The sequence below is a fragment of the Amphiura filiformis genome, chromosome 8 (assembly GCF_039555335.1).
Source record: "Amphiura filiformis chromosome 8, Afil_fr2py, whole genome shotgun sequence".
Taxonomy (NCBI): Eukaryota; Metazoa; Echinodermata; class Ophiuroidea; order Amphilepidida; family Amphiuridae; genus Amphiura; species Amphiura filiformis.
Genome location: NC_092635.1, coordinates 13,054,524 through 13,072,748, shown reverse-complemented (window position 1 = coordinate 13,072,748; position 18,225 = coordinate 13,054,524).

Below are 18,225 nucleotides of genomic sequence, written 5' to 3'. Positions count from 1 at the left end.
TAAGTTATCAGTAGTAGATAGTGGATGAAGTAGTGTGCTATCAGTAGTAGATAGTTGATGAAGTAGTGTGTTATCAGCAGTAGATAGTTAATGAAGTAGCGTGTTATCAGCATAGTTGATGGAGTAGTGTGCTATCAGCAGTAGATAGTCGATGAAGTAGTGTGTTATCAGCAGTAGATAGTAGATGAAGTAGTGTGCTATCAGTAGTAGATAGTAGATGAAGTAGTGTGCTATCAGCAGTAGATATTAGATGAAGTAGTAAGTTATCAGTAGTAGATAGTGGATGAAGTAGTAAGTTATCAGTAGTAGATAGTGGATGAAGTAGTGTGCTATCAGTAGTAGATAGTTGATGAAGTAGTGTGTTATCAGCAGTAGATAGTTAATGAAGTAGCGTGTTATCAGCATAGTTGATGGAGTAGTGTGCTATCAGCAGTAGATAGTCGATGACGAAGTGTGCTATCAGTAGTAGATAGTATATGAAGCAGTGTGTTATCAGCAGTAGATAGTCGATGAAGTAGTGTGCTATCAGTAGTAGATAGTAGATGAAGTAGTGTGTTATCAGCAATAGATAGTGGATGAAGAAATGTGCTATCAGCAGTAGATAGTGGATGAAGTAATGTGCTATCAACAGTAGATAGTGGATGAAGTAATGTACTATCAGCAGTAGATAGTGGATGAAGTAATGTGCTATCAGCAGTAGATAGTGGATGAAGTAGTGTGCTATCAGCAGAGGATAGTAGATGAAGTAGTGTGCTATCAGCTGCTGTAGATAGTGGATGAAGTAGTGTGTTATCAGTAGTAGATAGTGGATGAAGTAGTGTCTTATCAGTAGTAGATAGTAGATGAAGTAGTGTGCTATCAGCAGTAGATAGTAGATGAAGTAGTAAGTTATCAGTAGTAGATAGTGGATGAAGTAGTAAGTTATCAGTAGTAGATAGTGGATGAAGTAGTGTGCTATCAGCAGTAGATAATGGATGAAGTATTGTGTTATCAGCAGTAGATAGTAGATGAAGTAGTGTGCTATCAGCAGTAGATAGTAGATGAAGTAGTAAGTTATCAGTAGTAGATAGTGGATGAAGTAGTAAGTTATCAGTAGTAGATAGTGGATGAAGTAGTGTGCTATCAGCAGTAGATAATGGATGAAGTATTGTGTTATCAGCAGTAGATAGTAGATGAAGTAGTGTGCTATCAGTAGTAGATAGTGGATGAAGTAGTGTGCTATCAGCAGTAGATAGTGGATGAAGTATTGTGTTATCAGCAGTAGATAGTAGATGAAGTAGTGTGCTATCAGTAGTAGATAGTAGATGAAGTAGTGTGCTATCAGCAGTAGATAGTAGATGAAGTAGTAAGTTATCAGTAGTAGATAGTGGATGAAGTAGTAAGTTATCAGTAGTAGATAGTGGATGAAGTAGTGTGCTATCAGTAGTAGATAGTTGATGAAGTAGTGTGTTATCAGCAGTAGATAGTTAATGAAGTAGCGTGTTATCAGCATAGTTGATGGAGTAGTGTGCTATCAGCAGTAGATAGTCGATGAAGTAGTGTGTTATCAGCAGTAGATAGTAGATGAAGTAGTGTGCTATCAGTAGTAGATAGTAGATGAAGTAGTGTGCTATCAGCAGTAGATAGTAGATGAAGTAGTAAGTTATCAGTAGTAGATAGTGGATGAAGTAGTAAGTTATCAGTAGTAGATAGTGGATGAAGTAGTGTGCTATCAGTAGTAGATAGTTGATGAAGTAGTGTGTTATCAGCAGTAGATAGTTAATGAAGTAGCGTGTTATCAGCATAGTTGATGGAGTAGTGTGCTATCAGCAGTAGATAGTCGATGACGAAGTGTGCTATCAGTAGTAGATAGTATATGAAGCAGTGTGTTATCAGCAGTAGATAGTCGATGAAGTAGTGTGCTATCAGTAGTAGATAGTAGATGAAGTAGTGTGTTATCAGCAATAGATAGTGGATGAAGAAATGTGCTATCAGCAGTAGATAGTGGATGAAGTAATGTGCTATCAACAGTAGATAGTGGATGAAGTAGTGTGTTATCAGCAGTAAATAGTAGATTAAGTAGTGTGCTATAAGCAGTAGATAGTGTATGGAGTAGTATAGTATCAGCAGTAGATAGTCGATGAAGTAGTGTGCTATCAGTAGTAGATAGTAGATGAAGTAGTGTGCTATCAGCAGTAGATAGCAGATGAAGTAGTGTGCTATCAGCAGTAGATAGCAGATGAAGTAGTGTGGTATCAGCAATAGATAGCAGATGAAGTAATGTGTTATCAGCAGTAGATAGTGGATGAAGTAGTGTGCTATCAGCAGAAGATAGCAGATGAAGTAGTGTGGCATCAGCAGTATAGCAGATGAAGTAGTGTGTTATCAGCAGTATATAGCAGCAGATGAAGTAGTGTTATCAGCAGTATATAGCAGATGAAGTAGTGTGTTATCAGCAATAGATAGCAGATGAAGTAATGTGTTATCAGCAGTAAAAGTAATGTGCTATCAGCAGTAGATAGCAGATGAAGTAGTGTGGTATCAGCAGTAGATAGCAGATGAAGTAATGTGTTATCAGCAGTAGATAGTGGATGAAGTAATGTACTATCAGCAGTAGATAGTGGATGAAGTAATGTGCTATCAGCAGTGCAGTAGATAGTGGATGAAGTAGTGTGCTATCAGCAGTAGATAGTCGATGAAGTAGTGTGTTATCAGCAATAGATAGTTGATGAAGTAATGTGCTATCAGCAGTAGATAGTGAATGAAGTAATGTGCTATCAGCAGTAGATAGTGGATGAAGTAGTGTGATATCACCAGTATATAGTGGATGAAGTAATGTGCTATCAGCAGTAGATAGTGAATGAAGTATAATGTACTATCAGCAGTAGATAGTGGATGAAGTAGTGTGATATCAGCAGTAGATAGTGGATGAAGTAGTGTGCTATCAGCAGTAGATTGTCGATGAAGTAGTATGTTATCAGCAGTAGATGGTAGATGAAGTAGTATGCTATCAGTAGTAGATAGTAGATGAAGTAGTGTGCTATCAGTAGTAGATAGTAGATGAAGTAGTGTGTTATCAGCAGTAGATAGCAGATGAAGTAGTGTACTATAAGCAGTAGATAGTGCAGCAGTAGATAGTCGATGAAGTAGTGTGCTATCAGTAGTAGATAGTAGATGAAGTAGTGTGCTATCAGCAGTAGATAGCAGATGAAGTAGTGTGCTATCAGCAGTAGATACCAGATGAAGTAGTGTGGTATCATCAGTAGATAGCAGATGAAGCAGTGTGTTATCAGCAGTATATAGCAGATGAAGTAGTGTGTTATCAGTAATAGATAGTGGATAAAGTAATGTACTATCAGCAGTAGATAGTGGATGAAGTAATGTGCTATCAGCAGTGCAGTAGATAGTGGAGTAGTATAGTATCAGCAGTAGAAAGTCGATGAAGTAGTGTGCTATCAGTAGTAGATAGTAGATGAAGTAGTGTGCTATCAGCAGTAGATAGCAGATGAAGTTGTGTGCTATCAGCAGTAGATAGCAGATGAAGTAGTGTGGTATCAGCAATAGATAGCAGATGAAGTAATGTGTTATCAGCAGTAGATAGTGGATGAAGTAGTGTGCTATCAGCAGAAGATAGCAGATGAAGTAGTGTGGCATCAGCAGTATAGCAGATGAAGTAGTGTGTTATCAGCAGTATATAGCAGCAGATGAAGTAGTGTTATCAGCAGTATATAGCAGATGAAGTAGTGTGTTATCAGCAATAGATAGTGGATAAAGTAATGTGCTATCAGCAGTAAAAGTAACGTGCTATCAGCAGTAGATAGCAGATGAAGTAGTGTGGTATCAGCAGTAGATAGCAGATGAAGTAATGTGTTATCAGCAGTAGATAGTGGATGAAGTAATGTACTATCAGCAGTAGATAGTGGATGAAGTAATGTGCTATCAGCAGTAGATAGTCGATGAAGTAGTGTGTTATCAGCAATAGATAGTTGATGAAGTAATGTGCTATCAGCAGTAGATAGTGGATGAAGTAATGTGCTATCAGCAGTAGATAGTGGATGCAGTAGTGTGCTATCAGCAGTATATAGTGGATGAAGTAGTGTGATATCACCAGTATATAGTGGATGAAGTAATGTGCTATCAGCAGTAGATAGTGAATGAAGTATAATGTACTATCAGCAGTAGATAGTGGATGAAGTAGTGTGATATCAGCAGTAGATAGTGGATGAAGTAGTGTGCTATCAGCAGTAGATTGTCGATGAAGTAGTATGTTATCAGCAGTAGATGGTAGATGAAGTAGTATGCTATCAGTAGTAGATAGTAGATGAAGTAGTGTGCTATCAGTAGTAGATAGTAGATGAAGTAGTGTGCTATCAGCAGTAGATAGCAGATGAAGTAGTGTGCTATCAGCAGTAGATACCAGATGAAGTAGTGTGGTATCATCAGTAGATAGCAGATGAAGCAGTGTGTTATCAGCAGTATATAGCAGATGAAGTAGTGTGTTATCAGTAATAGATAGTGGATAAAGTAATGTACTATCAGCAGTAGATAGTGGATGAAGTAATGTGCTATCAGCAGTGCAGTAGATAGTGGCTGAAGTAGTGTGTTATCAGCAGTAGATAGCAGATGAAGTAGTGTGTTATCAGCAATAGATAGTGGACGAAGTATTGTGCTATCAGCAGTAGATAGTGGATGAAGTAGTGTGCTATCAGCAGTAGATAGTGGATGAAGAAGTGTGTTATCAGCAGTAAATAGTTGATGAAGTAGTGTGTTATCAGCAGTAGATAGTGGATGAAGTAGTGCGTTATCAGCAGTAGATAGTGGATGACGTAAGGTGTTATCAGCAGTAGGCAGTAGATGAAGCGGGCTGTGGAATTGGTAATTTTTAGTAAAATCAATAGTAGATAGCATGTTAAGTAGTAAAATATCAATAGTAGATAGCAGATGAAGTAATATGCAACCAGTAGTGGGTAGCAGATAAAGTGGTGCGTTACCAGCAGTAGACAGCAGATGAGCTATCAGCAATAGATAGCAGGCGAAGTAGTGTGGTATCAGCATTAGATAACAGGTTAAGTAATTGTGCTATCAGTAGTAGATAGTAGATGAAGTAGTGTGTTATCAGCAGTAGATAGTAGATGAAGTAGTGTGCTATCAGCAGTAGATAGTAGATGAAGTAGTGTGTTATCAGCAGTAGATAGTAGATGAAGTAGTGTGCTATCAGTAGTAGATAGTAGATGAAGTAGTGTACTATCAGTAGTAGATATTAGATGAAGTAGTGTGATATCAGCAGTAGATAGTAGATAAAGTATTGTGGTATCAGCAGTAGACAGTTGATGAAGTAGTGTGCTATCAGCAGTAGATAGTTGACGAAGTAGTGTGTTATCAGCAGTAGATAGTGGATGAAGTAGTGTGCTACCAGTAGTAGATAGTGGATGAAGTGGTGTGTTATCAGCAGTAGATAGTGGATGAAGTAATGTGCTATCAGCAGTAGATAGTGGATGAAGTAGTGTGTTATCAGCAGTAGATAGTATATAGATGAAGTAGTGTGGTATCAGCAGTAGATAGTTGATGAAGTAGTGTGATATCAGCAGTAGATAGTGGATGAAGTAGTGTGGTATCAGCAGCAGATAGTGGAAGAAGTAATGTGCTATCAGCGGGAGAAAGTGGATGAAGTAGTGTAGTATCAGCAGTAGATAGTGAATGAAGTAGTGTGATATCAGCAGTAGATAGATGATGAAGTGATGTGCTATCAGCAGTAGATATTAGATGAAGTAGTGTGTTATCAGCAGTAGATCGTGGATGAAGTAGTGTGGTATCAGCAGAAGATAGTGGATGAAGTAGTGTGTTATCAGCAGTAGATAGTTGATGAAGTAGTGTGCTATCAGCAGTAGATAGTAGATGAAGTAGTGTGTTATCAGCAGAAGATAGTTGATGAAGTAGTGTGCTACCAGCAGTAGATAGTCGACGAAGTAGTGTGTTATCAGCAGTAGACAGTTGATGAAGTAGTGTGCTATCAGCAGTAGATAGTTGACGAAGTAGTGTGTTATCAATAGTAGATAGTGGATGAAGTAGTGTGCTACCAGTAGTAGATAGTGGATGAAGTGGTGTGTTATCAGCAGTAGATAGTAGATGAAGTAATGTGCTATCAGCAGTAGATAGTGAATGAAGTAGTGTGTTATCAGCAGTAGATAGTATATAGATGAAGTAGTGTGTTATCAGCAGTAGATAGTGGATGAAGTGGTGTGTTATCAGCAGTAGATAGTGGATGAAGTAGTGTGCTACCAGTAGTAGATAGTGGATGAAGTAATGTGCTATCAGCAGTAGATAGTGGATGAAGTAGTATGTTATCAGCAGTAGATAGTCGATGAAGTAGTTTGTTATCAGCAGTAGATAGTCGATGAAGTAGTGTGATATCAGCAGTAGATAGTGGATGAAGTAGTGTGCTATCAGTAGTAGATAGTAGATGAAGTAGTGTGTTATCAGCAGTAGATAGTAGATGAAGTAGTGTGTTATCAGCAGTAGATAGTCGATGAAGTAGTGTGCTATCAGCAGTAGGTAGCTGATGAAGTAATGTGCTATCAGCAGTAGGTAGCTGATGAAGTAATGTGCTATCAGCAGTAGGTAGCTGATGAAGTAATGTGCTATCAGCAGTAGACAGCAGATGAAGTAGTGTGCTGTCAGCAGTAAACAGCAGATGAAGTAGTGTGCTATCAGCAGTAGACAGCAGATGAAGTAATGTGCTATCAGCAGTAGACAGCAGATGAAGTAGTGTGCTATCAGCAATAGATAATCGAAGAAGTAGCTACCTCTCTTATTCTTGCTACCACAGATCCATTCGATTCCCAATATTCTTTAACGAGCCAAGATCTAATCTCCTTCTTCATGTTCCATTTCTTCACCCTCTTGTTCTTTATCTTCATATCAAACTCGTCTTCTATCTCATCACAATTTTATTATGCAAAAATATTTCTGTCGGCAAAATATGCTGAACACTTAATTCCCCGAAAGGATGGCCCTGTCTCTATCTTCGTGTTATTCCCATTCTTCTTTCCTTCCTTTTTCTTAATTTCTTGATCTTCTTTTTCCCCACACATCTTTCCTTTCCTTCTCCCCTTCTCTCTCTCTTCCTCTCTCGCAGTTATTATATCTCTCCCCTTTACTCACACATTCATTCACTCGTTCTCTCCTCCCCCTCTCTCTGTCCCTCTGCGTTTTTAAAGATAATCTAAAGCTGCGAGCAGAGATCATAAATAAAGTGCAAACCCTACATCATCCGCACAAAAAGAGTTCAGTGTACTTTTTTCAATTGTACATTGGATTACTGTTGGAGTTTGTCAGTTGTTTTATTACATAAGTAAAACATAAATTTTGACAAGCGGATATTAAATTTCTGGCTAGCTTGTATTTGGTCAAAATAGTCTTGTTATTGCGATTGCTTAGGCAACGCTCTGTCCGGTTGAATTTAAAGTTGGACTAATTAAAGGCAACGCTCTGTCCGGTTGAATTTAAAGTTGGACTAATTAAAGGGGGATGGCCCCATTTTTTTCTTTACCAATCAATCTGATTACAAGTTGTTGAGTTAAAATTTTTGGTGGTTTGGATAATAGATGTAAAACGTGTATCATAACAACCCATACAGTATGAGTGGTATGAGGAAAAGCTCACACTTTTTTGTTAATAAAAGATAAAGGAAACATATCTCAGGAGAAAAAAAGAGCTTTCTTCAAATTTCAAAATCTAATTTTAGATGGAGTAATTATGCAACGTGGGAGAGGAGGGAGGTGAGGGAGGTATAACCCATAAACCTAGGCTACTCCAGATGAAATTCAAACTTCTTATACCGAAGGGTCAACTTAAATTAAGGGGGTTCGAAACGATGTTTCTGGAAAACAGAAACTGAATTTAGAACCATTTGAATAGATTGGATAAGTTAAGCTAAATACACTGAGCAAAATAGTTTTTGTTTGAAGGAAATCGGACATACGGTTGTCAAGATATGCATGTTTTTAGTTTCTTTGTATTCTATTGTTTTTGCCAATATATTGATGAAGTTAATGAGGAAAATTGGCAAAATGTACTCATGAATATTCATGTTTGCCAATATTATACCAATACCTATCTTATGAATAAACCTTCATACTACTTTTATTTTATATGATTTTGACATGAAACTTTGCCAATGTGTTTCTATGGCCTAAAACATTACCATGTGATTTTCCCGCCCATCTAATTTGCATATTTGCATAATTAATTAGCATTATACTTAAGGCTAATTAATTATGCAAATAAATATGCAAATTAGATTTGCAGGAAAATCACACGTCAAAGGTTTAGGTCATAGAGACACATTGGCAAAGTTTCAGGTCAAAATTCTTAAAGGTAAAAGTAGTATGAAGGTTTATTCATAAAATATTGGGAAAATATTGGCAAAAATTAATATTAATGAGCACATTTTGCCAATTTTCTTCATTAACTTCATCAATATATTGGCAAAAACAATAGAATACAAAGAATCTTTCAACAGCAATATCTCAAAAACCGTTTGTCCGATTTGGCTCAAATTTTAGAATTAAGATTATTTTGCATATCTCTCTGCAACAAGTCTATTTTAATCTCAATCAGAGCAACTTGATTTTGCCTTTCGTACCACCTTAAGGGCGAGAAGGTGTTTCAATTTGACATGCAAAAACAACGTAGGCCCTACACGTAGGGTTTATTCTGGATTTACATCCTTTACCAAATATAAATTTTACAACTTTCAAAATCTAATTTTAGATGGAGTAATTATGCAACGTGGGAGAGGAGGGAGGTGACACTATAAATCGGTTCACCTATACCAAAATCCAAAATATGAAGAATTATGAATATAATATTAATGTGCTTTGGGATATTAATAAATAAGATCAGCTATAACATTGTATAACCCATATATTTTGTGGCTCTTCAGTTTAGCTCTATAGTCAAAAGTGAACCCCCAGTAAAATGCATATTAGTTTGCAATATTAGTTATAGGCCTAATTGCGTGTTAGAAAAACGAACCAACGGATCTCACCTAAGAAAATTTGCACACATAGGTGGGGAAAAGCTTCTCAAGCACAAATATCATACTGGAAAGTTTGATATTACTGTAAACGTAGTTTGCCATAGTTTTAGTCGTGACGGTATATATATCCTATTTCGAAATTTTAATATCATTTTCAAAATTTAAATTTGAGACAAAAATGTACTTTAGTAATACTTGTCTGTGAGTATCAAGTTTTATTGTCGGGTTATATAAAGGGTAGGAAACGTTTTAATAACGTTCCAAAAACATTTTTGAAAACTTGATGCGAAACGTTCTAACATAATGTTACTTAAGAAGAGTTGATAAAATATTTTTCAAAAATGTTTGCAAAAATTATTTTACAATAACATTTTAACAAAGTTTTTAAACTGTTGCTGTAGTGGTTTTTCAGATAAAATGTTTTAAAAGCGTTTTCACGACCTTTATAATTATTAGCCGACATTTAAATGTTATTAAAACGTTTTGAATGAAACCCAAACGTGTTTGTGAGGATGCATACTCTACTTAGGCTCCTGGAGTGCCTCTACGCGAAGAAAAAATTACAATAATTTTAGAAATGTTTAATTTTAGGTATTTGTAAAACAATGAAATATCAGTGAGTGAGCGATTGAGTGGTTGATTAAAATGTATCAACGAAGAACCACTGCACACGTAGAGCAGTTTGGAGAGCCATACGGGAGTCGACGTACGCGACCTAAGGCCGTATAAAATTAATGTTTTGGTTCTCGTCCAGAGGATTTTCATGAATTGATGAGGGAGGGAGGTTTTTTTTTTTTTTTTTTCCCCCAATGTAAAATTAGCATTGTCAGTAGTTTTCGGTCTTTTCCAACAGTGCTCGAGGAAACGATGAGGCCCTTTTTTTTTTTTTCAAATGTGAGATTCTGAGGGATAAACCCCCTAGAGTACCACAAAAAGACTTGGAAGTGATGCTTGTTCTCTAATAAACTTATTTATATGTATGAAGATTTCATAAATCATTCCAAAGTCTAAAAAAATTGAAAAATCAAAAAAAAAAAAAAATCTGACAAATCCCAGAAATTGAGGAGGGAGGGGACGAGAACCAAAATATTAATTTTACACGGCCTAAACAAGAAGCAAGCAAGAAACTTTTAAAAGTGGTGGACTATGCCCTACTTTTGTGTTACCGTAAAATGACTAAAGGAAGTTACTCATTTTGGATACTATTTTCAACCAAATTCATTCGCACACAATATTATACTGCAACTTATTGTTTGAATTCACTTCATATTGGATTTTAATTAATTGAGTAACATTTCACTTTCACGCTTCACCAAACTTGTAGTACGTTTCACGCGGTTTTTATGGCACGTGTCAAGAACAGAACGACGAAAGACCAAACATTTTTCATCAATTTCATCAATTATTCGTCCCTATCTTTTTTCTCCACATAGCAAAATAATAATACATAATAAGCGCGATGTTTTGGGTGGATTGTGAACGTAGGCTTACAATGCTCCAAGAAAAACTTATACGGAGCTCCTAAAGTGCCTTGATAGAAAAATATTAGGCCTATTTCGTTCCCTCGAAATACTATTTCGTTACCGTCTCGTTTCTGGAAAACGTGTGCGAAGGCTTACATCCAGGAAGCTTGGACAAGATATCAATGTCATCTGTATCACTTACCCATCTCATCCTTGACTCTACCCACTTCACCTGCTATCCCAACCTGCATGCCTGCACAGAACATATTGCTAGACATCTAGTTTATCGGCTGCATGTTAAGAGGTCTGCCATCATTGCCAATCTGCCTAACAATTAAACTTTTTATGCTCAATTATGACTTTTATCATCCTCAACTATGACTACACTCAATTATGACTTTTGCACTCAACTATGACTTTTACAGATTTCAAAGAAATCTGGTGCTACTAATTCACAGGAGGGATCTACGTCAACCAACCAACCGTGGCTTTTCAAATTCGATAAACCAGGCTTCTCGTCCTCGATATGATAAACTAGATTTTTAAAAGATAAACTTGGTTTTTCAACCCGACAAACCAGTTTACACGGTATAAAACTGGTTTCTCAAATCAAAAAACTTCGTTCCAGAGAAACGTGTTTTTTTCTACCGCGAAACCAGGATTTCGTTCAAAACCTTGGCTTTTCAAATTCGGCAAACTTGGGTTTCAAATTTTAGACCAACTTGGTTTTCCGACCTGACAAAGTTTGTTTTATTATATCAAAGTGACGTTTTAGACAAGCTTATTTGTTTGTTCTTCCTTCATCTAAGACAAGCAGAGTTAAAGAGTTAAAAGACTCAATTCATGCGCGTATTTGGGGCTTTAGGGCGCCAGCCCCGGGGAAAAAAAAGCAGGGGCGGCCAAAACAAAGAGGCGGCGGAAGAAGAAGGGGCGGCAGAAAGAGGAGCGGCAAAAATAATTAGTAAAGAAAAAAGGGCGGAAAAAAATATAAAAATTTGTGAAAAAATGGTATTATATATTAAAATGTGTTGCTTTTAGGGCGCTAGCGCCTATAATCCTTTTTTTGTTTTTGTTTTTTTTTTGCTCTTCACTTTTTCAAACCACCGAAAAAAAAAATTGGATCAACCTTTTCGGGCTGTTGAGGAAGGGGCGGCAAAATTGAATTTTCTTCAGCCCCCCGGGGTTGGGGCGGCCACGGTACGCCACTGCAATTGATGGAATATTATGACTCAATTATACGGAATAAAGGTTATAATCCCTGTAGTTTTCACACAAGACTAGTTTTGGTGATTTCTTACATAAAGGAGTAACCTTTCGACGACGGTGAAACCAGGTTTTTGAACAACATGGATTTTCAAATTCAAATACTTTATTAAAATAAAATTTTATCGAAAAATGAAAAATAACTTGACATATACGTAAACGCTACTATACCTAGGCTACTCCAGATGAAATCCAAACTTCTTATACGGAAGGGTCAACTTAAATTAAGGGCGAGGTGTTTCAATTTGACATGCAAAAAAAAGGTAGGCCCTACACGTAGGGTTTATTCTGGATTTAAATCCTTTACCAAATATAAATTTTACAACAGGAATTGGTGACAAAATCGCTAGTTATATTCCACACATTGAACATTTACCTGAAATTTATGCAATTCGTCATCTTATTTTCATTATTCAAAATGGAATAGTGTTTCTTCTTATGCCCTTCGTGCCCTTGAAATGGGGAGGGCATGAATCTGACTCCCACACGACGTATATTATTTTCATCTGGATATTTTTTTTGCTTATATTATAGATGAGTTATAAATTGACATTGCAATTTTTTGTCTGTGGCTTCCTCCTGCGCTATCCACACGATGCAGGAATACCCGGGGGTTGCACTCAAATAGTAAAGTGACATGCGTGGTCGCAACTTTCAACATGGTTTTTTAGGCAAAATTGTGTGAAAATGATAGGGGGTTTTCAGGGGTAGTAAATGCTAAAAATTGAGGGTCTTTCAGGGTGAATTGAGAAAAAAAGGGGCAAAACACTTTGCGGGTCAAATAGGAAAAATATGGGCTCTCTTTGGGAGCGTTGGATAAAAAATGGGGTAAGGACCGCACATATTAATGGAAAGTGCCAATATTGGGTGCCCATGGATGGAATCTTTCTAGAAAAGGCCAATAATATCGGGTCTGGGGTCACCAAAGCCTGTCGAATGCGTTTCAGCATTTATCGAAATACGAATGTGGGTGTGGGGGTGTGTGTGTGTTGCATTGAAATATATAGGCATATTGTAGACGTGACCAACTTGATATTACCAAGGACAACAGAAAAGCAATTTTGATAAATTATGCCTGTGAATTGTATCAATATGTGAAATGCAGCCTAAATGTGTAGTGTTTCCTTGAAGTTTAACCGGGAGTTTAACACGTCGTGGTAGATATATGCCCATTATCAGGAAGGGATATGAAAACGTCTTTGCAATTTTTTTTTTTTACTTTAAGGGATCTGGAATGAGCGTTTTGAGCGTTTCGCCAGTATTTTCTTGTGGGACATGAGAGCACATCAGACATATCGAATAGCATTCTGAATACGAAGAATTTTCATTTTTTGAAATTCACGATATAATACAAATTTGATATTTTTCACATTTTTGATATATAACAGTCCTCGAAGTAAATTTTATAAATCTAATGACATATTCTTAAAGTGTATGTATCTGGGATCAAAAGCCGACGATCAATTGACAATTTTGACCTTTCATATTGAAGATATGGATTTTTTTCCCCAAAAAGATCTAATTTTTTTTGGGGAAAAAATCCATATCTTCACAACGAAAGGTCAAAATTTTCAATTGATCGTCGGCTTTTCATCCCACTTACATACACTTGAAGTATAAATCATCAGATTTGTAAAGTTACTTCGAGTATGTTAAATAAAAATAACAATTTTTAATGATTTGCCATAAAATGTGTATTACATTGCGAATTTCAAAAAATCAAAATTATCTGATATCAGAAGGACATTCTTCGTATTCAGAATGCAATATTCGATATGTCTGATGTGATACGTATTCGATATGTCTGATGTGCTCTAATGTCCCACAATAAATACTGTCCAAACGTTCATACCCCACCCCTTAATACTGGGAAATTTGATTCATTTCTATTAGGAGTTTTCAAACATAACTGACTAAAGAAACTATTTTGAATGGTTTGGAAATAAGCGACAATAAATCGATTCTTGACACGTCCGTTATAACTGAATAGAATTAGGGAAAGTTATGTTTTCACTATTTCTTCAACACGATATACCTTAGGCCCTATACGTGACGATGAACCTAGCGGACCAAATGCATTTTATTTATTGAATCAAAATAATGACCCGTTCCACAAACCCCAGAATATGTCTACAAAGTAATACAAACCCATTTTTAGACAAAGATCTTGATATGAATGATACATACCATAAACAATTATGTCAAATATATAAAATTTACATTTTGTGTTTTTTGCATGTGATCATTTTAAAGAAAAGATTACTATTTGTGTGTCGCTTTGTCTATTTAGATTTATTAAATGATGTGTATTTTTGTAGAAATTAATTTAACCCAGAATTATATTATATAGACATCTGAAGAAATCTTGAGAAATTGTATCATGTCTTCACAATTATATAAGGTAGAAAAACAAACTTAGTAGCCTATCGTTACTTTTCAAGTATGTTTCCTCATTTTTATAGCCGTTAATCCAAATGTTTGAAAAGCGCATTTTTTTCTGCATGGTTCTGTGGGAACTGTTTCAAAGTCAAGTTGATCTCGTTATACAATGTACACCTTTAGATGTATTTCAGTAGTAGGTCTATTTGGTCTATCTATCTATCTATATATATCAACTTGATTGAGGTTTGAAAGCAGAGGCAACATCACATAGTCCATAAAACACGTATGATACGATACCGAGATATGAGCTCGACAACCAGGTACCATTGTACCATGATAGCCTCATAAATCAACGCCGATCAGTCCGCCGCGGCACACGCACGCTCTCTCGTCAAAGTGCACTTTTTTATGTTTAAAAAAAACCCGTATCATCAGAGGAGGTATACATAGGCCTATTTTTGGCTCTATCCTTGTGTTTCATACTTGCATGATTTATCTGTCATTTTTATGATGATTGCACGCATTACAAAAGCCATTAAAACCACTTAGTTACCATAGCAACCACCACCGCCATTTTGCGCATTTTTTTCTTTCTCTCTAGCTCTCTCCATCTCTCTTGTATCCTTATTGTCGCGATTGAATCAGGGCGTTGACATGTTTTGGATAGATATGAAAAAGAAACACTTTTGTAGTAATTCTCTCACATTCACTCTACAAAGCAATCAAAATATAGATAACATTCCAGTTGTTTTGACTAATGCCCAGAATATCGTTTTTTTTTTTTTACACGATTTCTAGTTAAGAAATCCACAAATTTATCGGCTGTCAGTGCTAATCTATCATAGGTCACGATTGATATCATACCTAGCAAGTCCCTTAAGGTACCATCATAATACGGAAGACGTTCATGACTCGGAATATTAATGAATCAGTGAGAGGCTATAGCATTCATCATAAGTTTATGTTTCTGTAACATAAGGGGGTAAATAATTTATAAATCATAAATTCCTGCATGGGCGCGTTAATGTTTTTTCTTGAGTAACAAATTAGCAGTATTATGTAAGCTGTATTTTTAGTTCATTATGAAAGCAAAGTATTTTGCCAGACATTTTAATCAACACATAATTTAAAACACAAAAATATGTTCTAATGTGAAGTTAAAAGGTTTCAGTGATTACAAAAAAACCTTAATTATATCAATAGGGCTATAGTTTTTTTTTAACTTCCCTTATGCTTTCGAATCCCCCTCAACAGAATTTGATACGCCATGACATGCCAATCGAACGCCATGGGTGTATGAAAGCATTTTTAGAAAGATCTGAATGGCTTGAAACGGGTCGCGTATTGGGCATGATCTGTCAAAGACAAGAAAGCGTTGATTAATAGGTATTTTGTGAGAGGAGGTCTCTTTAAGACAAGTTGAGCCACAAGATGGGTTTGAAGAAAGTAAAGTGGCTAAGACATAACAAAATCTAGCCCGCGATGCAATCACCATCATTGCTAACCAATTCAAGTCATCCGATGGTCTCACTGATGAAACCCGGACCGTAGATTGCTCAAAAAATCGTAAGATTCTCCTACTGATAACAACTCGGGCATCAATGGCATCAAAGAGCCTCTCTTAAGAGCAGCGTCCCTCTCTGCTTGCTATTGGCAACGGACAACATGGCAGATCAAAAGGTTACAGGACTAGGTGAGATTGACAGTAACTCTTTCAGTTAATATAGCTGGATAAAAGTACTGTGCTTCTGGGTTTTAGGTAAATAAGCGGCCTTTCAACCCTGTAAATTGAATTTTCCTTTTTACAATCACTTGCCGTGACGATTAAATAGCATTTTACATTAATACCACCGGTGCAATTCTTAAAACGTCACTTTTATCCTGATTTTTCTCCTTTTATTGCTTTACATTTCTGCATTTCTGATCAAATCGGTATGGGAAAGTAGGCCTCTGTGACAAAAGTTTATCAACGTGTTGTGATAGAAAGATGGTAAAATATGGTCAACGGGATAACTACCACTAAACAAAACAAACAATATATATACAATTTGTAATATTCAGAGCGGCTAGAAACCTATACGTATGTCAAAAGTTGTCAGGGTAAATTTGCCACAAAAGTGACAAACATACAAACAAACAAACAAAATCAAAGCACACATTTTTAATCGATGGAAAGATCAATCAAGAACTGAACTCATATCAAACAAAATTCTCACATGTAAACAATGTTTATGTTGTTAGTCATCAACGTTTCGTGTCATTTGGTTTCACTAATTTGGACGGTGATATATAGACGAATCCTATTTCTGCATTTCTACACCTCAAACACCTCAATTGCAGCCATAGCTGGGTCCCCGTCGAGTCCATCCCACCTGAAATGTGAAATGATGCGGTCTTGGCGGGGGATTTTAAACTGTATTCCGTCACCCGTGTTATACGTTTAGACAATAGGATGATGAAAGTTTATAACACAATACAATATTATAACATCGATTTTTAAGCGGGTTTAATCCACCCAATTGGGCAATCACAACACCAGTTTGGTGCGGCAGGGACCTCAGTAATGGCCGAATGAATTCTGACCGTCACTTGGCTCGCTGGATTCGTCTATACTTTTGTTCAGGATATAGCCATCAAGTATTTTAAACATTTATTTGTATGGAATAAAGCTATAGTATTATATAAATATTAAGATTTATTCCGCAATATCTGAATGAAATATTTATTATATTTATAATATTAATAACTGATTATAAATTGGCACTTCTTTCCTTATGTAGGCGTTACTCTTACCATTTTCATCCCAAGCAAACTTCCGGTTTCTTGATCAAGTTTGTAATTAAGTAATGGATTATGTGAGCAAAACATCTTCCGTAAACAATTAATGACTGATTTGTGTTGCTTGTGTCACGTATCGTGGAAAAAAAACTCACTACCTTCAAAAAGAGACAAGTAAGGATTAATTGAGGGTATTTGTATTACTTGTATGAGGTAATAAGTTAACGAGTTCTTGAATAATAACATGTAATTAATTAATTGTACATTGCCTTAAATACCTTATACGCAATGAAATACAACAGGTGTTTATTGTATGTGATGCGTGTCGGGGAAACAAACACACAACACCTTTTCAATTTTAATTGTGGATTATTATGTTATTTATATATGAGAGAAGTTTTCTCACGGACCAACAGACGTAATTTACTCTACACGTTCTTGAAGGACCATGGAAACATATAATAATATTAATATTTTCTGATATTACTATTTCAGCAAATTCAATTCTCACGATAATTACAACCATTTATTGTCACGGCTAAGACAAAAACAATGTGAAACTTATTTTTCACTCTGTTTTTCATTATCCGCAAGTACAACGGCTGGCCGGTAAGCAACCGTCTCCTATAACGCGTATAACAAGATTCGAGTCTTAGATTAGCAACTATTTTAAACTGCTGCGATTTGGTAGTTCACAGCATCTTGCGAATGGCAGCGAGCTTGGGCAAAAATTGCATTGATCATTTCATAGCGAGTGTGTAGAAGAATTCAAATATCACAGATATACTATTGTAGGTCCTGTGATTCTTCAGTTATGTTGTAAAGAGGACTGAAACAACAACACTTTTGTACAAAGTACATAACTCATTAACAACAATAAATCAAGCAAGTTTTCAAAGTATATGATTTGTAGAATGAAATTTTGCAAAACATCAAAGTGTTATTTTTCAGTAATATATTGATTTAGATAATGAAAATCGACTTTTGGGCTGTTTCGACCTCGTCTACCCTTAAGAGTACCGTGCGACAGACAAAACATATCACAATGTGCTCTTACCGGTAACTTGGGAACCCGCCCAAAATGATTCGACCACGACTAGGCCTACTATATACTGTGCTGGTGCAAGTACTGGTATGAAAATATCACAATGTGCTTTGCGTTGACATGGTATCGTGCAAAATGATTCCAGTATTCTAGCCACTGTTTGCCTATTGGTCACAATGTGTGACTGGCGTAAATTGACAGAACATAGGCCTAATTGTGACACTCTCGCCGTTGACTGCAAGATTCCAAAAATGATACGAAACTCCAAACACACA